This window comes from Callithrix jacchus, chromosome 1, assembly GCF_049354715.1.
Source record: "Callithrix jacchus isolate 240 chromosome 1, calJac240_pri, whole genome shotgun sequence".
In the NCBI taxonomy this organism is placed as follows: Eukaryota; Metazoa; Chordata; class Mammalia; order Primates; family Cebidae; genus Callithrix; species Callithrix jacchus.
The window spans coordinates 24,089,763-24,113,879 of record NC_133502.1 but is presented as its reverse complement, the minus strand read 5'-3'; the positions used below and the strand labels follow the sequence as shown (position 1 = coordinate 24,113,879).

Here is a 24,117-nt window from a genome sequence, read left to right as displayed (position 1 = left end):
AGCCCTTCTTCACCCTACATCTTTGTTCTGCTCTCTCTTTTCCAACCCCTAAGACACAGAGGAGGGGGAGGCGGAGCCCCCGCCGCACCCGGGAGCGGTTGTGTAGGCGACCACGCCGCTTCCCCATCTCCCGTAGCAACGGGGCTGCCGCGTCCCTCGAAATGGCCCGTTTTGCCCCCTCCTCCTGGGCCAGGTCCGGAGTTGAGAAGGCGTTTACTCTCAGCCTCGGCTTAGGCATCCTAACGGTGGGGAAGTCCCCGCGATCCCTTTCCCGGAAAGGGACCGAGGATCCTCCTTTCCACGCCCCCAGCATACCCTGCCCTCGCCGTGCGGGAACTCTGGGTGGGGACCCGCGACGCAGGTTCGACCCCTGGCACCCTTCCTCCCTGTGCCCCCAGCCCCGCGGACCTCCAGCCCGGGAGAGGTAGCCCCAACAAGTTCCCAGCGCTGGGGCCGCTCTCAGCGCCGCGCCGACGCCCCTACCTGCAGAAGGAGAAGAGTCCGCGGTTGACTGGGGCCGGGCGGCGCGGCGAGGGCCGGGACCCAGCGCAGAGACCAGCCTCACGCAGACCACGAGAGAGGTCGGCAGCGCCCCTGCTCCCAGGGCCGGCTGAGGGCTGGGGACAGCTCCGCCACCCGCCCGGCGGCGGCTCGCTCTGCCAGCTTCTGCGACCCGCAGCCACGGCGTCGGCGGCGACACAGTCCCCGCCGGCCCCGCCTCTCCCCTCCCCTCCCTGCGCGCCCCCCGCGTGGTGCCAGCAGCAGCGCGCGGGTCGTGGGGCTGGGGTCGGGCTCCCTGGTCGCCGTGCCTAGCGCTGCTGGTCACTTTCCTTCTGCGCCGGGACGCGGAACCGCCTCCCTCCTGATTCCCGCCCCGGCGGCCGCCAGATCTCCTGGGCCCTCCTCTCCACGCTCCTCGCGTGTTCCTGGAGACCGCGCCTCTCTCCGCTCCTGCCCTCCGGTGCCCTCCTCTCCCTCCTGCGTCTCTCTCTGCTGCAATTCTGAGAACGGAGCTCACTCCGGAAACTTTTTGGTCTCCACTTGTGCAAGATCCAGGGAGCAGGAGGGGAAGGGAGTGCCCAGCGCTGTGACCTGCAACTGGGGTCCCCCTGAGCAGTCCCAACAGAACAAAGGCCACGCGCAGACCGTGGCACTGGTTACCAGATATAATGAGTGACCTCTTTTAACGCGACAGAGGCCGTAACAGTCCTTCGCCCTCTCTGGTAATAAAGAGTCTTCTGAACTGGGCTCCAAAAACGAACTTCAGCCCTGGAGAACAAGTGTCCCGGGAACTGCTCCCGGTCACCGTTGTCCGAGAATTCCAGTACACTGGAACTGGACTCAATGGCAGGTTTACCCCCGCTCCCAATTTTGTTCCTGGGTGGCTGTATAAACCTGTTCACGGTCCACATTTTGGGTCCACATTTTGCCAAGAGAGCTATGTGCTGTATTAATTCTGGGGTCAATGGAGATGGGAAGTCCTACGTTGCTTTACCAGAGGGGTACTCTGAGAAATGTGTCCTTAGGCGATTGTGTCGCTGCGTGAACATCATGAGGTGAATGGACTTACACAGAACTCAGTGGTATCACCTACTCCACAATGAGGACATCTGCTACAGGCCGAGTGCGGTGGTTCACATCTGTAATCTCAGCACTTTGGCAGGCCAAAGCGGGTGGATCTCCTGAGCTCAGGAGTTTGAGACCAGCCTGCGCAACACGAAGAGAACCTCGTCTCTACCAAAAAAAAAAAAAAAAAAAAAAAAAAAAAATTATCTGGGTGTGGTGGCCTGGCCTGTGGTCCCAGCTACTCAGGAGGCTGAGGTAGGAGAATCACTGGAGCCCTGGAGTAGCAGTGAGCCCAGATCACGCCACTGCACTCCAGCCTGTGCGACAGAGGGAGACCCGTGCCTCACACACACACACAAAATACATATGGTAGGTGACCTATTGCTCTTAGGCTACAAACCTGTAAAGCATGGTCATGTGCCAAATACCATAGACAATTAGAACACAGTGATATTTGTATATCTAAACTTACGTAAACATAAAAAAGGTACAATAGAAACATGGTAATATAATCTGATAGGACCACCTTTCTACATGTGCCCAGTTGTTTACCCAAACCTCCTTATGCAGTGCATGACTGCACAAGTGACTATATATACACATATTATACACACTAATATATATTATATATAATCTATATAATGTATGTATAAAACAATATATGATGTGATTATACTAGGTATGTATATACTGTGATTATGTATAATCACATGTATTTATATATATACATGTATATAGACATAATAGCAGAGGGCTTTGAACATAGTACACAATAACTGTTTATTCAAATGAGTTTACTGCTTTATCAATTATTGGATATGCCTGGATAAATTGTATGATAAATAGAGACTCTATATAGTTAGTTTCCTTCATGAAATTCAAATTTCATGCTTAGGTGACATCATAAGGCTGCATTTTCAGGAATGGATTAAACAATGACTTGAGATACTGCTTTTTAATTGCTATTTATATTTCACATCTTAAGTTATTTGAAATATATTCTGTGGTTTTTAAGATAGGACTAATTAAACTAATTGACCTTAAATATGAAACCATATGAAGATGTTTTCCATATGTAATGTAATGGAGTCAGTCAGAGTTCTTATAAAAATAATTTACAAAATCATAATAATAATGAAGGCTAACAAGATTGACTATGAATTTAAACTAAAATAATTATTTCAGCACCTGATTGTTTTCCTGGCATTTTATGCATTGAGTGCCTGAGAAATATAAATGAGGTATGAGGATTATTACCCATTTTATGGTTATTGCATTGCATAATACTTGAATCATTCTGTTTTTCTTTATATTGTAAGATTTGTATAGAAGAAGAGGCTTGCATAAATTGAGCTTACCAAAAGTTAAGCTCTGGTTCACTAGCCTTTAAAGCTCTACAGAGGTCAAACAGTAGAGGCGCCTGATAAAATACTAACGTGGTCAGGACGAGAGTGTAGGCTTTGTATTGCTACAGTACGTGATTCTCAAATATAGGTTATATTCTGGATATATGTTTCTATCATATATCTAAGTTTCCGTATTAGCAAGTGATAGTAGAAGACAAAAACATGCAAAGAAAATAGCATAACTCATAAATAGAAATCATGTTTGCATTCTAGATATTTCCATTGCATTCTACATCAGGTAGTGATTGCAGTGGCCTGAAATACACAGCTGACATTGATAAGGTTTGAAAAAATCACCCTGCTACTTACACGTATGGGCAATGTGTTATTAAGAATGTCGATATTGGTTCAGTTCCCAAAGGTAATTTTCCTGTTTAAAGTGAGATATGAATGCTCATTTGTCATTGCTGATTTCTCTGTTTAAATGGAAACAGCCAGTTCTGAAATAGTAATTTTTTTACTAGGACAGAAGTATGCATTATCCAGCTTTGGCAGCCCTGTGAGGTATATGGTGGTAAAAGAGGATTACCTAAAACAGAAACCTTAAAGAAGATGACTATCACAATATTCTGAGTTAAAGTTTTTAGCACTTTTTGAAACAGAAAGTATTAAGATCATCCAATGGAAATGTGTAAAGTGAATTGTTTGTATTTTATTTCACTCATAATCTGTTCTGCCTATATATCTAAACATATATATATATATTTCTAGTTCATTTGAGAAAGGTATATATATCTATTATATATATATATATACCTATTATATATATATATAAAACACTCATAATCCGTTCTGCCTATATATCTAAACATATATATATTTATAGTTTATTTGAGAAAGGTATATATATATATATATATATATATATATATATATATATATACCTATTCTGCCTATATATTTAAACATATATAGGCAGAACAGATTATGAGTGTAATAAAATACAAACAATTCATTTAACACATTTCCATTGGATAATCTTAATACTTTCTGTTTCAAAAAGTGCTAAAAACTTTTCGAATATATACCTTTCTCAAATGAACTAGAAATATATATATGTTTAGATATATAGGCAGAACAGATATGAATGTAGTAAAATACGAACAATTCACTTTACACATTTCCATTGGATGAACTTAATACTTTCTGCCTATATATATATAGGCAGATTAGGTATATATATATACCTTTCTCAAATGAACTAGAAATATAGACATGGAAATATAAAGTATCTTCTAATTTTTAACAGTTATTTGGGAAACAGAGACAATTATTTCCATAAAACACCACATCTAGATTAAAGTGATGTACCTAAAATAAAGTCATGCATCGCTTAATGATGGAGCTACGTTCTGAGAAATGCACCATTAAGCAGTTTTATTGTTGTGCAAGATGAAAGTGCATTTAAAGGAACCTCGATGGTGTCCCTACTACACACCTGCTCCATACGCTAAAGCTCCCGGGCTACAAACCTGTACAGCATGTTACTCTACTGAATACTGTGGGCAACGGTAGCACAGTGGTAAGTACCTGAGCATCTACTACTATCTAAACATAGAAAAGTTACATTAAAAATATGGCATAAAAGCTCCTACAATGAATGAAGCTTGCAGGAATAAAAGTTGCCCTGGGAGAATCAGCGAGTGAGAAGGCTTAGGGCGTTACTGAAGACTTTATACTGTACACTTAAGCTACACTAAGTTTATTTTTTAAATGTCTTTTTTCAATTAAACTAACCTTAGCTTATTGTAACATTTTTACTTTATAAGCTTCAAAAAATTTTTAACTTTTGACTCTTTTATAATAACAGTTTAAGAAACATATTGTACAAATTTACAAAAATATTTTCTTTCTTGATAACTTATTCCAAAAGCTTTTTTCTATTCTTAGAACATTTTTTCTTTTTAAAAATTTTTGTTAAAAGCTAAGACACAAACACACACATTACCCTAGGCCTACACAGGGTCAGAATCATTAATATCACTGTCTTCCACCTCCTCATCTTGTTCCACTGGAAGGCCTTCAGGGGCAATAACACGCATGGAACTGTCATCTCCTATGATAACACGCCTTCTTCTGGATACCAGAGGACCTGGCATTCCAGGAAGGACCCGTCTGAGGCTGTATCACAGTTAACTGTCAAGTTAACTTTTGTTGTTGTTTTGAAATGGAGTCTTGCTTTGTCACCTGGGCAATATAGAACGTGCCGTTTTTGAGCTGAGTGGCCCCATCTCAGCTCACTGCAACCTCCACCTCCTGGATTCAAGCGATTCTCCTGCCTTAGCCTCTCAAGTAGCTGGGATTACAGACGTGCTACCACACGCAAATAATTTTTGCATTTTTAGTAAAGATGGGATTTCACTATGTTGGCCAGACTGGTCTTGAACTCCTTACCTCATGATCCACCCAAAGTGCTGGGATTACAGGCATGAGCCACCGTGCCTGGCCAACTTTTTAAAAATACAAGTAGAAGGAGTACACCCTAAAATAATGATAAAAAGTATAGTATCATAAATACAGAAACCAGTAACACAGTCATTTATAACCATTATCAAATATTACGCACTGTACATAATTGTATGTGCTAGCCTGATATATACCTGGCAGCGCATTAGGTTTGTCTACACGAGCATCACTTCAGACATATGAGTAACAGGTTACACTACCACATTACCATGGCTTTGATGTCACTAGGCTATAGAGATTTTTCAGCTTCATTATAATCTTACGGGACCACCATCCTATACATGGCCCATTGTTGACCAAAATGGTATTATGTGGTACATGACTGTATTGGTGTGTGTCAGAGAACTGGTATGAAGAAGTTTATGCATATTATTGGAAATCACAATTATTGCAAATGTATAACTCCCGCTTCTCCATTTGTATGAAAATCTAGTTTCTCCAATTGCATTTTAAGTTATTTAAAGAGAGCCTAGCTTTTATACTTCTTTGAATAACATAAATCAAAGGCAGAGTTATGATTGAGGCTGAATAAATATTAGTTAAATTCAACACAATAAATATGTTGGTATATTAGCATGTGATTGTAACTGTTACTAAAACCATGTATAAAAGCTGATTTAAAAAAAAAAGGGAAAAAAGATTAAATAGTAGGAGTCACTATTCAAAGGACTTTGTTTCCAGAAAATTATATAAAATTATAAGATACCTAATACATATCTTCTTTTAGATGCAATGATCTGTAACATGATTTCAAATATTTTGATCCATTTTTCATGTGCTCTTTTCCTTTGTAGTTGAAGACCTTGGTGATTGGCTGCAATATAGAACATGCCTTTTTTGCAAATCAAATAATGTATTACTTTGCCTTCACTGCATAAGTTTTAAGAACATATTCCCTATCACTTTTTTATAATTTGTTTTATTTTTTATCTATAAAAATGTCCAAATAATTTCACAAACATAGTATACCAAAATGGTGAACTCAGAGTAAATAGCTTATGGGCTGGCAGCCACAGGCCACTATCTGATAGCCTGAAGTATGTTTATCCATTCACCTGTTGATTAACATTTGAATTGTTTATTTATTGGCTACTGCAGATAAAATATGCTGCTCTGAAGATTCATATCACATTTTTGTTTGAACAAATGCTTTTCTATCTCTTGGGTAAATACCTAACAGTACAATGGTTAGGTCAGATGATAAAATTATGCTTAACAGCTTGAGTAACTGCCAATTTTCCAAAGTGGTTGTACCATTTTACCTTCACAACAGCAGTATATGAGAATTCTGCTTTCTGCAGATCCTTGTCAACATTTGGTATGAAAGCCTTTTTAATTTTACATATTCTAATAGATGTGCAATAATATCCCACTGTCGTTTTTATTTCATTTCTCTCTTGACCTTTTATTTATAGGCTCAACTGCCACCCATATATTTTCTTTTATGAAGTATCTATTTAAATCTTTTGCCATTTTTGCATCAGGTCATTTTTGTTGTTGTTGTTTTGGGGTTGCTTTTTTGAGATGGAGTCTCACTCTGTTGCCCAGGCTGAAGTACAGTGGAGCGATCTCAACTCACTGCAAACTCTGCCTCTCGGGTTCAAGCGATTCTCATGCTTCAGTCTCCTGAGTAGTTGGGACTACAGGTGTGTACCACCATGTCCAGCTAATTTTTGTATTTTTAGTAGGGACGGGGTTTCACCATGTTGTCCAGGCTGGTCTCAAACTCCTCACCTCAAGTGATTCACCCGCCTCAGCCTCCCCAAGTGCTAGGATTACTGTGCCCAGACTGCACTGGGTAATTTGATTTCTTATTATTGAGCTTTGTGAGTTCTTGGAGGCTGTGAAGAAATAGAAACGCTTTTACACTGTTCGTGGGAGTGTAAATTAGTTCAACCATTGTGGAAGACAGTGTGGCGATTCCTCAAAAATCTAGAACCAGTAATAGCATTTGACCCAGCAATACCATTACTGGGTTTATACCCAAACGATTATAAATCATTCTACTATAAAGACACACACACACATACATTTATTGCAGCACTATTTACAATAGAAAAGACTTGGAACCAACCCAACTGCCGATCAACAATAGACTGGATAAAGAAAATGTGGCACATATACACCATGGAATACTATGCAGCTGTATAAAAGCATGAGATCATGTCCTTTGCAGAGACATAGATGAAGCTGGAAGCCATCATTCTCTGCAAACTAACACAGGAACAGAAAACCAAACACTGGATGTTCTCACTCATAAGTGGGAGTTGAACTGTGAGAACACATGGACGCAGGGAAGGGAACATCACACACTGGGGCCTGTCAGGGGGTTTGGAGGGAAAGCATTAGAACAAATACATAATGCATGCAGGGCTTAAAACCTAGATGATGGGTTGACAGGTGCAAAAAACCACCAACCTTGTCACATGTATACCTGTGTAACAAATCTTCATATTCTACACATGTATCCTAGAACTCAAAGTAAAATAAACATAGTTTAAATAATAGATGTTCTAAATACAAGTCTTTTATCAAAAAAATGTACTTCACAAATATTTTCTTTCGATGTGCAGGTTATCTTTTAAAACTTTAACAGTAAATTTCAAAGAATTCATGTTCTTAATTTTGATGCAATTCAATTTATCATTTTTTTATATTATGTATTATGCTTTTGGTATCATATTTCAGAAATCTTTGCCTGATCCAAGATTCCAAAGATATTATATGTTTTATCCTAAATATTTTACAGTTTTAGATTTTACATTTAGGTCTATGACTATTTAGAGTTAATTTTGTATGTACTACAACGTATAGAATGAAGTTCCCTTTTTCTATTTGTTTAAAAATATGGGCATCCAGTTGTCCTTGTCCTTGAAAAGGCTATCCTTTCTCCATTGAACTTGTTTGCACCTTTAAAAAAATACTAATTGGCCATATACATGTAGATTTGTGTCTGGACTTCATTGGACTACTTCCATAAATTTACACTAATAATATACTGTTTCCATTTATTGTAGCTTAGAATAAATCTTAAAATCGGGTCAAGCGCAGTGGCTCAAGCCTGCAATCCCAGCACTTTGGGAGGCCGAGGCGGGTGGATCACGAGGTCAAGAGATCGAGACCATCCTGGTCAACATGGTGAAACCCCGTCTCTACTAAAAATACAAAAAAAAAAAAATTAGCTGGGCACAGTGGCACGTGCCTGTAATCCCAGCTACTCAGGAGGCTGAGGCAGGAGAATTGCCTGAACCCAGGAGGCGGAGGTTGCGGTGAGCCGAGATTGCGCCATTGCACTCCAGCCTGGGTAACAAGAGCAAAACTCCATCTCAAGAAAAAAAAAAAAAAAGAATAAATCTTAAAATCAAATTGTGTAAGTCCTCAAATATGGTTTTTCTGTTGTCAAAATTGTTTTTGTCTATCCTAGGTCTTGTGCATTTTCATATAAATTTTAGAATCATTTTATTTATTTGAAATGTGCTGAGATTGTGATTGGTATTTCAATATATCTACAGATTAATTTCTGGATAAGTGACATTTTAACACTCTTGAATACGCTCATCTTTAAACAACACATTCCTCTTCATTTATATCTCTCTCAATTTCCTTGGGTCTGTTTTCATTTCTTTCAGCAATATTTTTTAGTTTATAGTGTATAGGTCATACATATGTTTTGTGATATTTGTTCCTAATAATTTCACATTTTGATGCTATTTAAAATGATATTCATGTTAAGGTTTCCACCTCTCAATGTTCACTGCTGATTAAATTTTTGCTTTATATCCCATATCCTGTGCCCTTGCTAAATTCATTTACTAATTCTAGTAGCTTTCTGGAGGATTCCGTAATTTTTTTACATGGATGATTATTTTCTCTGCAAGTAAAGATAAGTTTACTTCTTCTTTTCCAATCTATATTTATTTTACTTCTTTTTCTTGCCTTGGTGCACCTATGAGAACCTTTAGAATAATACTGAATACATTGATGATGGTGGACTTTTCTACTTTCTTCCTGATCTTTAAGGAAAAGCTTTTCTCAGCCTTTCACCATTAATTAAGATGTTAATTTTGGATTTTCTATAGATACCCTTTATGAGAAGAGAAAGTTTTCCTCTCTTTCAAGTTTGCTGAAAGTTTTTCTCAGAAGTGTTAGATTTTATATTTGACATTTTGGCATTTGAGATTTTGGCGCTTGGCCTTTTTGCATCCATTGAAATGATCATTTGATCTTTTGCTTTTTTTATTTGTTAATATGATTAATTACCCTGATAAATTTTCAAATGTAAAACCAACCTTGGATTCTGGAATTAACCATACTTGGTCATAAGACAGAAAGATAGATAGATAGATAGATAGATAGATAGATAGATAGATAGATAGATAGATAGATGATAGAGATATTCTTTCAATATATTGTTGAATTTTATTTCCTTAAATGCGGTTAGGAGCTACTTCATGTCTGTCTGTTCATGAGGATATTGGCCTATAGTTTTCTTTTATTGTTATGTCACTGTCTATTTTTAGCTCTAGAGTAATTTGCCCTCAAAGAGTAAACTGGGAAATATTTTGCCTCTTCATTTTCCTGGAATAATCTGTGCAGAACTGAAATGGATATTTAAATGTTTAATAGAATTCATAAGTAAATATAACTGGGTAGAAAGTTTTGAGACAATATTTTACTACAAGTTAAATTACTTTAAAAAAGTATAAGGCTGTTCATGCTATATTTTGTGAGAGAGTTTTGGTAATTTATGTCTTTCAAAACATTTATTGATTTCATATAAGCTGTCAAATGTATTGGCATAAAGCTGTTCACAGTCATAATTTATTCTTTTTTTAGCATCTTTAGAGCAGGTACAGAGGTTCTCTCTGTCATCCCCAATACTGATCATCTGTGTCTTATTTTTCCCTCTGATGGGTCTAGCTTTATCAACTGTATTGGTCTTCTCAAAGAACTAACTTCTAGTTCTATTGATTTTTCTTTTGATCTGTTTTCTATGTTATTCATTTTCATTATGGCTGTTATTATTTTATATCTTCAGTTTTGTTTGGGTGTAATTTTCTCCAATTTTTCTAAGTTTTTGCAGTACAATGAAGAGCATTAATTTCAAACAATCTATATTTGTCTTGACTTATTCCTTTGACATATGGATTATTTAGATGCATGTTGCTTGGTTTCCAAATGATTGTAATTTGTAGAGAAATCTTTATGTTATTGATGTCTAATTCATTCTTAGTGCAGCCAGCAAACATTCAATGAGACTTGAATCATTGAACATTATTTTATGGTCCAGAATATGGTCTACCTTCATAAATATCCCCAACTGTATTAGTTTCTCCTCCAGAAACACTAAATCATCTCTCCCAAGTTCAAAGTTCCACAGATCTCTAGGGCAGGAACAAAATGCCGCTATTCTCTTTGCATAGCAAGAGTGATCTTTACTTGATTTCCCTACAAGTTCCTTATCTCCATTTGAGACCACCTCACCCTGGACTTCATTGTTCATATCACTATCAGGATATTGGTCAAAGCATTCCACAGCTCTCTTGGAAGTTCCAAACTTTCCCACATCTTCCGGTCTTCTGAGCCCTCTAAGTCTCTTGGAACTTCCAAATATTTCCACCTTTTCCTGTCTTCTTCTGAACCCTCCACACTGTTCCAACCTCTGCCTATTACCCAGTTCCAAAGTTTCTTCCACATTTTCAGTTATCTTTACTGTAGCACCCCACTCTACTGGTACCAATTTACTCACAGCTGCTGCGAAGAAATACCCAAGACTGGATAATTTATAAAGAAAAGCGGTAATTGACCTACAGTTCTACATGACTGGGGAGGCCTCAAGAAAACTTACAACCACAGTAGAAGGCACCTCTTCACAGGGTGGTAGGAGAGAGAATGAGGGTGGAGCAAATGAAGATGCCATCAGATCTTGTGATAACTCACTGTCATGATAACAGCATGGCAGAAACCACCCCTGTAATTCAATTATCTCCACCTGGTCCTTTGAGACATGAGGATTATTACAATTCAATATGAGATTTGGGTGGGGACACAGAGCCAAACCATGTGACAAATGCCCTTGAAGAAAATGCACATTCTGCTGTTTATAGGTGGAGTTACTCTAAATGTTACTTATGTTGATGGTTCATAGAGTTATTAAAGTTCTTTATATACCTATTGTCTATTTTATCAATTAGAAAGGAAAATGGGGTGTTGAAATCTCCAGCTGTAATTGTGAATTTTTATATTTCTCCTTGTAATTCTATCAGATTTTACTTTTGTATTGAAAATTTCTTTTCAGTGCATATTTTAAATGGTTACACAGTTCCTTTCTAAATTTTAATATTGAATTTTTGTGGATACCTAATAGATATATATATTAATGGGGTACGTGAATTAATTTGATACAGGCATGCAATGTGTAATAATCACAACATGAAAGTTGGGTATCCTCCCTTCAAGCATTTGTCCTTTGTGTTACAAACAATCCAATTATACTTTTTAAGTTATTTTAAAATGTACAATTAAATTCTTATTGACTATGGTCATCTTGTTGTTCTATCAAATACTAGACCTTGTTCATTCTTTCTAATTATTGTTTTGTATGCATTAACCCCACTCCCCACAACCTGCCTACTACCTTTCTCAGCCTCTTGTAACCACCCTTCTACTCTCTATATGTATGAGTTCAATTGTTTTGATTTTTAGCTTCCGACTTTGATAAATGGGAAGATCCAAAGTCTGCCTTTGCCTGACTTATTTCACTTGACATAATGAACTCCAGTTCCACCCATGTTGCTGCAAATAACAGTTCCTCATTCTTCTTTATGACTGAATAGTACTCCTTCGTGTATATGTACCACATTTTCTTAATCCATTCATCAGTTGAAGGCTACTTAGGTTGCTTCCAAATCTTTGCTATTGTGAACAGTGATGCAACAAACTTGGAAGCGCAGCTATCTCTTTGATATACTGATTTCCTTCCTTTTGGGTATAGAGACAGCAGTGGGGTTGCTGGAATGTATGGTAGCATTATTTTTAGTTTTTGGAGGAATCTTTAAACTGTTCTCCATAGTGGTTGTACTAATTTACATTCCCACCAACAGTGTATGGAAGTTCCCCTTTCTCCACATCCCTGTAGCATTTGCTACTGCCTATCTTTGGGATAAAAGCCATTTTAACTGGGGTGAGATGACATCTTATTACAGTTTTTTGTTTTGTTTCATTTTGTTTTTTGAGACAGAGTCTTGCCTGTTGCCCAGGTTGGGGTAGAGTGGGGCAATTGTTTTGGTTTGTATTTCTCTAATGATGCACGATGTGGAGTCCTTTTTCATATGGCTGTTTCCCATTTGCATATCTTCTTTTGAGAAATGTCTATTCAAATCTTTTGTCCATTTCGAATTCAGATTATTAGACTCTTCTCCAATATAGTTGATTGAGCTCCTCATATATTCTGGTTAAATTCCTTGTCAGATAAGTAGTTTGCAAATATTTTTTTCATTCTGTTGGCAATCTCTTTATTTGTTGATTGTTTCCTTTGGTTTGCAGAAGCTTTTTTTTTTTTTTTTAATTTTATTTTATTTTTTTTTTATTGCATTTTAGGTTTTGGGGTACATGTGCAGAGCATGCAATACAGTTGCATAGGTACACACAGGGCAGTGTGTTTTGTTTGCTTTCTCCCCTTCAGCCACATTTGGTATTTCTCCCCTGGCAATCCCTCCCCACCTCCCCCTCCCTCTGGCCCTCCCCTTTTCCCCCTGTAGACCCCAGTGTTTAGTACTCCCCTCTCTGTGTCCATGTGTTCTCATTTTTCATCACCCGCCTATGAGTGAGAATATGCGGTGTTTCATTTTCTGTTCTTGTGTCAGTTTGCTGAGAATGATGTTCTCCAGATTCATCCATGTCCCTACAAACGACACGACCTCATCATTTCTGATTGCTGCATAATATTCCATGATGTTTATGTGCCACATTTTCCCAATCCAGTCTATCATCGATGGGCATTTGGGTTGATTCCAGGTCTTTGCTATTGTAAACAGTGCTACATGTGTCCTTGTAGTAGAATGATTTATAGTCCTTTGGATATATACCCAGTAATGGGATTGCTGGGTCAAATGGGATTTCTATTTCTAAGGCCTTGAGGAATCGCCACTTGATATGATCCCATTTGTCCATTTTTGCTTTGGTTGCCTGTGCTTATGGGGTATTACTCGAAAAAATCTTTGCCCAGTCCAATGTCCTAGAGATTTTCCCCAATGTTTTCCTGTATTTGTTTCATAGTTTGACATCTTAGATTTAAACCATTAACCCATTTTGATTTGATTTTTGTATATGGTGAGAGATGGGGTTCTAATTTCATTCTTCTGCATGTGGATATTCAGTTTTTACCGCACCATTTATCGAAGAGACTGTCCTTTCCCCAGTGCATGTTTTTGGCAACTTTCTCAAAAATGAGCTCACTCTAGATCTATGAATTTTTTTCCGGGTTCTCTATTCTGTTTCATTGATTTATGTGTCTGTTTGCATGCCAGCACCATGCTTCTTTGGTACTATAGCTCTGTAGTATAATTTTAAGTCAGGTAATGTGATTCCTCCAATTTTGTTCTTTTTACTTAGGATAGCTTTGTTTGCTAATCTCGGTCTTTGATGTTATATATAAATTGTAGGATTGTTTTTGTGTTTCATGAAGAACGTCATTGATATTTTGATAGGATTGCATTGAATGTATATATTGTTTTGAGTAGTATGCACTTCTATTTATTTTTTATTTTTTTGAGACACAGTCTCGCTCTGTCACCAGGCTGGAGTGCAGTGGCCCAATCTCAGCTCACTGCAACCTCCAACTCCCTGGTTCAAGTGATTCTGCCTCAGTCTCCCAAGTAGCTGGGATTACAGGCATGTGCCACTACACTCAGCTAATTTTTTGTATTTTTACTAGAGACAAAGTTTCACCATGTTGGCCAGGATGGTCTCAATCTCCTGACTTCGTAATCCACCCACCTCAGCCTCTCAAAGTGCTGGAATTACAAACATGAGCCACTGTGCCCTGCCAGTATGGACATTTTAACAATATTGATTCTTCCAATACCTGAGTATGAAGTATCTTTCCATTTTTGTGTGTCCCCTTCAATTTCTTTCATTAGTGTGTTATAGTTTTCATTGGAACTCTTTAGCTTCTTTGATGAAGTAAATTCCTAGGTATTTAATTCTATTTGTGGCTATTGTAAATAGAATGACTTTAGGATTTTTTTTCAGAACTGTTCACTATTGACATATAGAAATGCTACTGATTTTTGCATATTGATCTTGTATCCTGCAACTTTACTGAATATGTTTATTAGTTCTAATAGTTTTCTTGTGGAGTCTTAAGGTTTTTCCAAATATAAGATTATAGAATCTGCAAACAGGGATAATTTAATTTCTTCCTTTCTAACTTAGGGGTCCTTTATATTTTTTCTCTTGTCTTATTGCTCTAGCAAAGACTTCCAGTACTATGTTGAATAACAGTGATGAAACTGGGCATTCTTGTCGTGTTTCAGATCTTAAAGGAAAGGATTTTAGATTTTCCCCATTCAGTGGATACTAGCTGTGGGTCTGTCACATACAGCTTTTATTGCGTTCAGGCATGTTCATTCTACATCCAGTTTTTAAGAGTTTTTTACTGTGAAAGGATGTTAACCTTTATCATACACTTTTTCAGCACCTGAAATGATTGCACAGTTTTGTCCTTTATTCTGTTGATATGATGGATCACATTGATTGGTTGTTTTGTGGTCTTTTCTTTCTTCTTTCCTGTCTTGCTTTTAGGGAAGGCAATTTTCTCTGGTGATATGGTTTAGTTTATTTGCTTTTTTTTTTTTAATCTGTTGTAGATTTTCAATTTGAGGTTTCCATAAGGATATAAAGACTACCTTATAACCCATTATTTTAAACTGATAACAACTTAACTGATTGCATTAACAAACAAGCAAAATGAAAACTAATAAAAACTCTACACTTTAATTTTGTCCTTTTTTTTTTTGACGGAGTTTTGCTCTGTTGCCCAGGCAGGAGTGCATTGTGGGGCAATCTCAGCTCACTCCAACCTCTGCCTCCCAGGTTCAAGTGATTCTCCTGCCTCAGCCTCCTGAGTAGCTGGGATTACAGGCACCTGTCACCATGCCCAGCTAATTTTTGCATTTTTAGTAGAATGGGTTTTCACCATGTTGGCCAGGTTGGTGTCAAACTCCTGACTTCAAGAGATACAGCCTCCTTGGCCTCCCAAAGTGCTGGAATTACAGGCATTAGCCACCACACCTGGCCATCCCCCTGCTTTTTAAGCTCTTATTTTTTTCTATTTATTTATTTGTTTATTTATTCTTACTATACTATGTCTTGAAAAGTTATTATTTTTGATTGATTCATCATTTAGTCTTTTCACTTGAGTAGTTTACACACCACAATAACAGTACTGTAATATTTTATATTTTTCTGTGTGCTATTACCCATGAGTTTGGTACCTTCAGATGATTTCTTCTTGCTAATTACCATCCTTTTCTTTCAGATGGCAGAATTCCCTTTAGCATTTCTTGTAGGATAGGTCTGGTGTTGATGAAAAAAATCCCTCAGACTATTTTTTTGTTGTTGTTGTTGGATATACTTTTCTAGGGTAAAAGGTTTTCTCCTTCAGCACTCTCTTTTATTTTTTATTTATTTTCACTTTTTGAGATAGAGTTTCACTCTTGTCACCCAGCCTGGAGTGTGATGGCATGATCTCAGGTCACTGCAACCTCTCCTCCTGGATTCAAGCAATTCTCCTGCCTCAGAGTCTCAAGTAGCTGGGATTACAGGCTTGCACCACCATGCTCAGCTAATTTTTGTATTATTAGTAGAGACGGGGTTTCACCATGTTGGCCAGGCTGGTCTCAAACTCCTGACCTCAGGTGATGCCGGGGAGGCATTGGCAATTCCAGACCGTGTCTCCTACCCTCCCTCATGGCTCTTTTAGTGATATGAAGTTAAAATCTAGTACTATGATTACACACCTGACTCTCGGTTCTTGTGATGGTGCAATTTTGTGTGTAGTCAGCTGTTAAAATTTGGTGTTCCTGCAGAGGGTAAGCGGATGGTGTTGGCTTCTATTTTACCATCTTGCTCTGATCCCCAGAAATGTTATATACTTTTAATGAATTAATCATTTTATTACTAAATGATCCTTTATTCCTAGTAATATTCCTCGATAAAACAATCTACTTTCTCTTCTCAAGTTTATGTAGCCACTTAGCTTTTTAAAAAAATTTAGTGTTGGCCTATGTCTTAGTCAGTCTGGGCTGCTATAACACAATACCATAGACCAGGGAGCTTAATCACCAAGTGTTCTTCACAGTGCTAAAAGCTGCAAAGCCCAGGAACAAGGCACTCACAGCTTTGGATCTGGTGGGGACATTCCTCTGCTTTGCAGATAATTATCTTTTTGTAACCTCACATGGCAGAGAAAAGCAAATATCCTGACTTTTTTCTTTTTATAAGGATAATAATCCTATCATTAGAGGCCCATCCTTGTGATTTAATCTAGCTTTAATTATCTCCCAAAGTCCCCCACCTCCATAGACCATCTCATTGGGGATTAGGGTTTTAATGTACAATTTTTTGGGAGGAGGGGGCAAGGAGCATAAACATTTAGTCCATAGTAGCATGATATCTTACATTTTCTAATTCTTTTAAATGATTTAGGTCTGTGTATTTAAAGTGTGTTTCTTGTGAGAAGTATATTATTAGGTCTTGCTTTATTAGTCATTTTTACAATCTCTGCCTTTTAATTGGAATGTTTAGACCATTTACATTTATTCATGCATATATAAAGTATAAGAATATAACAAAAGGATCTTATTAGAAAAATATGCAAATCATAAGAAGATAATTGATCTCTGTCTGCCCCAATGGCAAAACAATAGCAAAGCCACAAAGACATCACAATAATCTCTTTAAGTCACTGGTCACTTCTGCGAGAAGTAAGTGTGACTGGTGGTTAACACACACAAGCCAGAAAATGGACAGTATGTCTAGTTCTCAAACTGAAAACATTTGTTTATTTAGTTTAGCAAGTTCCTTGCTATAGGAATGCCACCCTTCTGTCTGAAAGGTTAAGCCGTTGGTCAGAGCCCATTTCATTTTCACTTGCTGCTCTGCAGCTGCAAAGGCATGTAAACTATGTAAACCAACCACCTGAAAGTATGAAATGGGTCCGAATGTGTGTATTCACACACATATTCCATACTGTACTGAAAGTCAAATAGGGTCTTCTTGTTAAGAGGAATGCTTCCAGAAGAAAACTGCTAATGAATGTTGACAATAAGGTATTAAAATCAGTCTTTCTCCAACAAAAAGTAGGTCATTAAAATCATTGTTCTTGAAACATACACTTACTACAACCTTCTATTTATATTTTTAATCTAAATTCACCTATGTACTTGCAAGGGTTAGCATTTACTAAGTACAAGCTTGATTGCCATTTATTTTAATTTAACTTTGGTGAAGTGTTTGTTTAGTTTATATCAGACACATTTGATTAAACGTGACTATGTAAATTATTTTAAAACATAATAATGAGGTAAGTTAAAATTTTATCAGTTAGAAAAAACAGTCGTCAGCCAAAGGCAAAACATATGAGCTGAACAAGTGCAGAGTGAAGCACTCACTCAACGAGGTACCAAGGTGCTGGAGGAGCAAGTCAATGATACTCTGTCAACACGGCATGTAAAGTGCACACTCAAAGCTCCAGCATTCATATAACCACAGAAAGGTATTCTAATCAAACCATGGAAGTGCACTTAGAGTTCAGAAAACATTCGTTAGGCACCCAACCATTTGCATGTTTTCTTCAGAAGAATTAATAAGGCATATTAATTACAAATACTGTGGTATAAAAAGATCATTCTTTACAAAAACAGGAACTTTACAAAAACATTCTATATATATTTTGAATTAGTAACTGCAACATACATATCAATCCAGCACAAAGAAATCCACCTCTGTTTCGCTTTTATACATGAATTACGGGAACACGGCTACTTGCTGAAACTAAATTGGCATAAGGGTATGTGTATAAAAAGTAGAGACCTGTGTCTATGAAATTACTGGAGCTCTTAGTTCTAAATGTCTTATTGTTCGGCACATTCAGTTCAGATTTGAATAGGCAAAACAATTACGCATTTCTAATAGATTTAAAAGTTATCTGTAGTGCATGGCTGATGTCTCTCTGTATCTTCAAGGTCGTAATGAAGCTTCAGTAAGTTGTACAGTATTTATATTTTGGAAGTAAGATTATATAATTTTGAAGTGAATTCTGTGAAAATGAAACATTTAAAACATTTACAAAATCATATAAGTAATGAAAGCACTATTTTAAAACTTGTATCCTGTTACAATGCTTCTTTCTGCAATAGTAGAACATATGCTTTAATTTTGAATTTTAACTTACAAAGAATTCAGTTTAATAGCTCATGAAAAGTTTCATATGTCACAAAAATTCAGAATTATGATTCTAGAAAATGTATAAATGTAAGGTATTTTATTAACGAAGAGACCGAGGGCCAGATAAATTATATGAATTGACCATAAATTTATTCAAATATATTAGTCTGGCAAGAATCAGTAATATTTATTACTAATTTGTATTTTACCATGATTCTTAGAAAATCATAGAAACTCAAAAGCAAAACTTCTGAACTTTCTTCTTATAAACATTTCTTGAGCTCTGTACTAACTGGCAATAATTTTAAAAGGAATAAAATCAGGTGGCCAATAAAACTGGTATAACATGTATTATCCAATAAAAAAATGGCTGCTAGAGGCCACTGTTCATATGAAATAAGGTCAGAAAAAGTACTTAAACATTGAACTCTTAAAATGTGGAGAATATATACCACAGATCAGAGCAAAAGTAACTGTGGTTTTGCCATTAATTTCAATGGCAAAAATTCTAAATTTCACTATATTAAAAGTAATAGCAAAGCCACAGTTACTTCTGCATCACTTACTTTTGTGCCAACCCAATACATGAGAGAGAACAGTGTACAACTGCCAGTTACTAGAATCATGATCTACTGGATTTCCATCATTTGTTTGCTCAAAACAGTGCTAGGTACAGAAATTTCTTAAGCTCGGGCAACTAGTTCATCTACTTTTGTTCAAGTGTAAGGAATTTCATTTTTCCTTAGAATATTCATCTTACAACTGCTATGGTTAGAAGTGTTAGTCAGCAAAATAAAAAATGAAATATCCTCTCCCCATATATGGAGATCTAATTTGTTGTCTACTCAAGTTCCCCTGATGGCTGTAGGTCCAGTTTATTGACTGTTTACTATATTATGGAATTTTAAGTTATTTAAACAGAGAAGCTTGAATACTTTGGGGAATCCTGTTATTACTGCCTTTCTGTGAGCATGCGTTCTGAATCCTTTCCTATGTGGCGATGCTGGAGAATCCAATGATACAATTCAGTACAGCACATACATACACTGCATGCCACTTGACATAAGTGTTGGTGGTAGCTTCAACTGCGGAATTTATGATACTGCTAGTGGTTTCTTAGTATCAACGTAACAAAGATCTTTGCTGCATATATGACTACTCCCAATTTTTTGTAGCTATCCTTCCACCCCAAAAAGACAACTGAGCACCTTACCAACTGCAACAGCACATGGTCAGCTGTTGTTCTTATATCTTGATTGTTTGTTTGTTTAATGCTCCCAAGGATCTGATATTAAGGTGGTCTCTGTTATTGTATCCAGATTCAGGTAAGAAAATGAACCGGAATATTGCCATTCATAATCATGAGGCAAGTACTCATTATTTTTACCTGTATGTGGATCCCATCCACCAAAAAATATACATCTTCTTTTCTCTAAAAAGGACACATAAAAACTTCATGGTAATGACACTGTTCCTTCAATTTGTGGTCTTAATTATTACATAGACTTAATGTCAAATTGCCATAGATCATTCAACTAAGCATCACATTTTTCATCAGTAATATATATTTCACTACTTCTAGAATCTTTCTTGCTACAGAATTTTTCTTGCTACAATCTAGAATGGCCACATGCCTCAGAGAAGACACAATCCCTTGAGCCATTGGACTATTACAATCAGAACCTCCAGAAGCATCCTGTGCCTCCAGCTCATAGAAGTGATTTAAATATCTGGCAATATTATTTTTTGACTCTTTGCCTTTCTTTTTCAGAACGCAAAAGGAATAGCCATTGTTACCATTAGTGCCAATTTATAAGTTAAATACAAAGAGATAAATAAAAAGATGGGGGCTGGGATTTTCTTTTTTCTTTTTTCCATTAACAAACAACCTGCTTATAACTCACAGAACTTGTTATATCTTTCATCCTCAACTCTTTCTCCAAATACAAATACTCTGGTGCTATCACAAAGGAATCCATGGATGGCAGGGCCTGGGCAGATGTCTCCACTAAGAGTTAGTAGAACACACTGAATCATAACAGTGTTGTAGATACTTGCAGCTCTCCCACAATGCCCTTTGTCCTTTCTAAAGATAATCATCAACTCCCAGAAGACTACAGTCCAGTGTCCATGCCATGCATAGAGGATGGACCCCTTATAATGATTTCAGTGTACCTTTCTACAAACTCTATTGTCTTGGTTGGTTTCAATTGATTAATTTTCTTCTGATTATGGGCATCTTTTTTGTTTCTTTGCTCCCCTAGTTATTTTGGATTGAATGCTATATATTGAGATTTTCCTTTTTGGTGCTGGTTGTTTTTATATGCCTGTAAACAACCTTGAGCTTTGTTCTATGACACACTTATTTCTTAAAAATAGATTGAACTTTTTGGATCTTGATTTAAGATGTTAGTTTGAAACACAAAAGTGTTTAGTCTCAGTCTAACTTATGCAGATTTGAGCTAAAACTCCTGGGAACACTCTGCTTAGTACCCCAAGAATTAAAACATTTCCCACTCTGGCTTGTGGAAATAGACACTATTCCTAGCTCTGTGTGAATTTCACCAATTGTTCACTATCATTTAAATAGTTATTTTCCCAGCCCCAGATATTTTCCTCATAGGCATGGGTTGATTGATTGTCATGTGAAGGCTTTAAGATGACCAGCTGCAGCTCTCCAAAGTTGTCTCTCTGTGTAGCTGTCTCATCTCTGGCACTCAGCCTGTGAACTCCAGCTGACTTGGCATTCTCAGACTCTCAGCCAGTCTCTTTATTTCTGTAGTCCACCCACATCCACCTTAGTTCCCTTTCCCTGTACTGCATCTGGACGTTTTCCCTGGGCAGTAAGTTAAACAATACCATTTAACTGTGTCCCCACCCAAATCTCATCTTGAACTGTAGTTCCCATAAGCCCCACGTGTTGTGAGAGGGACCCAGTAAGAAGTGATTGAATCATGGGGCTGGTTACCTCTATGCTCTGTCCTCATGATAGGAAGTAAGTTCACAGGAGACCTGATGGTTTTGTAAGGGGCATTTTCCCCACTTTGCTCTGAACTTCTTACAGCTGCCATGTGAAGAAGATGGTGTTTGCTTCTCCTTTTGCCATGATTGTAAGTTTTCGGAGGCCTACCTAGCTCTGCAGAACTGTGAGTCAATTAAACCTTTTTCCTTTATAAATCACCCAGTCTCAGGTATGTCTTTATTAGCAGTGTGAGAACAAACTAATACACTGGGTAATCACAGGACTCATCTTGTCTGCTCCTCATCTCTCTGGGATCACTGTGCTTCACTGCTGATGTTCACCATCTTGAAAACAGCTGATGTATACATTTTGTCTGGCTTTTTAGTTGTTTAAGCAATGAGTAAATTTGTTCTCTGTAACTCTTTCTTGGACAGAAGTGAGAATCTCTGCTTATGTATTCTTTAATGCTATCATCAAATCACTTGTAAGAACTGCTTTAAAAAAAATCACTAACCACCCATGGCTATTTCAAAGATATTAAGGGAAATAAGAGAAATTGATTCAAACGTGAAAATTTCTATAAAGCAAAATGAGCAAAAAATTCATAAATATATACATATATGTAGTTTAAAAAGAAATTACTTCAAGTGTGTCTCAGAGGAAAATACACAGAATAATTATAAAAAGATTGCTAACAATCATCCTGTAAATATAATCAGTTAAGAAACATTCTAAATTTCAGTTCAAACTAATCTGAACTTAATATTTTTCTTCATAGTAGACAATCACCCAAAATTTAGACAATATTGAATTTTTTAAGTAAGTCATTTCAAAAATAAAACTTTATCATATATTCATAAGAGAATAAAAAGATACTTTCAAATTCTCTGAACCCCAAGGTTCGTCGTTTGTAAAGTTTCTATTTTCTCCTAAATTGTAAAAGTTTACCTTAGCTTCTTCACAAAAGCACAAGGTATTACTTCACAGACTTTATAGTCAGGTACAGGTTTTTTACCTTTTCAATATCACTCTGATTTTAAGCAATGTACCTCTTTAATTTGGTTGGTTACCACAGATACACTAATATCTTCAGTATGTACCAAGCTCATGGACAACTAAGATGTGGCTTAGAAAACTTTAAATATTGTGTAGCAGTTATTGAGCCCACATATGTGGTGTGAAAACTATTTATAAATCTATGAGTGTTCACGTTTATAATTTTATAAGCATAAGAATGATCTGGAACATTTTCAAGTTTAAAATATTCTTCCTAAAGCATAATTGTTTCACTTTGATTTAAATGTTTTATCTTTAATGTAATTACCAATTGTCATGTTTCATTCACTCATATCAGTTTCCAGCATGTGTATAAAGCAATAACTAATGGTCGTGAAAACCTTGAAGTAAAGAACACTATGATTGTGCCACGCACTCCAACCTGGGAGACAGGGAAAGGGTCTGTCTCTGAAAAGAAAGAAGGAAAGAAGAAGGAAGGAAGGAAAGAAGGAAGGAGGGAGGGAGGAAGAGAGGGAGGCAGGAAGGACAGAAGGAAAGAAGGGAGGGAGGAAGAGGGAGGGAGGGAGGAAGAGAGGGAGGGAGGGAGGACAGAAGGAAAGAAGGGAGGGAAGGAGGAAGAGAGGGAGGGAGGAAGGATGGAAGGAAAGAACACTATGATTGTGCCACACACTCCAACCTGGGAGACAGGGAAAAGGTCTGTCTCTGAAAAAAAAAAGAGAAAGAAGAAGAAGGAAGGAGGGAGGAGGGAGGAAGGAAAGAAGGGAAAGAGGGAGGAAGAGAGGGAGGGAGGAAGGAAGGAAGGAAGGAAAGAAGGAAGGAGGGAGGAGGGAGGAAAAGAAGGAAGGAAAGAAGGGAGGGAGGGAGGAAGGAAGGAAGAAAAGAAAGGAGGGAGGGAAGGAGGGAAGGATGGAGAGAAACAAAGGAAAGAAAGGAAGAAAGAAAAAGGGCAACATATTTCTGCTAAATTCTATTATTGGAAGAATGTAATTTAGCAGTGCTACAAAATGTGGAATACATTTACATAAAAATTAAAATTATTTCATCTGTATCAAAGGTTTAAAGATGGAGCAGGTCTTCACTTTATCAAAGAAATGTCAGGTCACTTTCCTAGTGGGAGCATCAAACTTTTACAACTGTGATACCCCATGGTACTTTTATTATATGAGCTCTGAAGTTAGGAAGGGTTTCATACAAGCAGCACTGGCTCCTTCTCCTCCCTGGATCCTTGTTGTGTTCTGCATGAGTCTTCTG

General features: G+C 37.4%; 1 protein-coding gene across 3 annotated transcripts in view; it reads right to left on the bottom strand.

Moving 5' to 3' along the window:
- The window catches only part of MYO16 (myosin XVI), a 773,187-nt gene that overhangs the window by 721,320 nt on the left and 27,750 nt on the right, over positions 1 to 24,117 (bottom strand). For 2 of the 3 annotated variants that reach the window (XM_017970444.5, XM_078347436.1), the window contains exon 1: positions 484 to 886. The exons of the other annotated variant lie outside the window; for it this stretch is intronic. The gene's annotated coding sequence lies outside the window, so the exon portion shown is untranslated. Of the gene's footprint in view, positions 1 to 483; positions 887 to 24,117 lie in introns of those variants that run through there. 3 annotated transcript variants of the gene reach the window in all.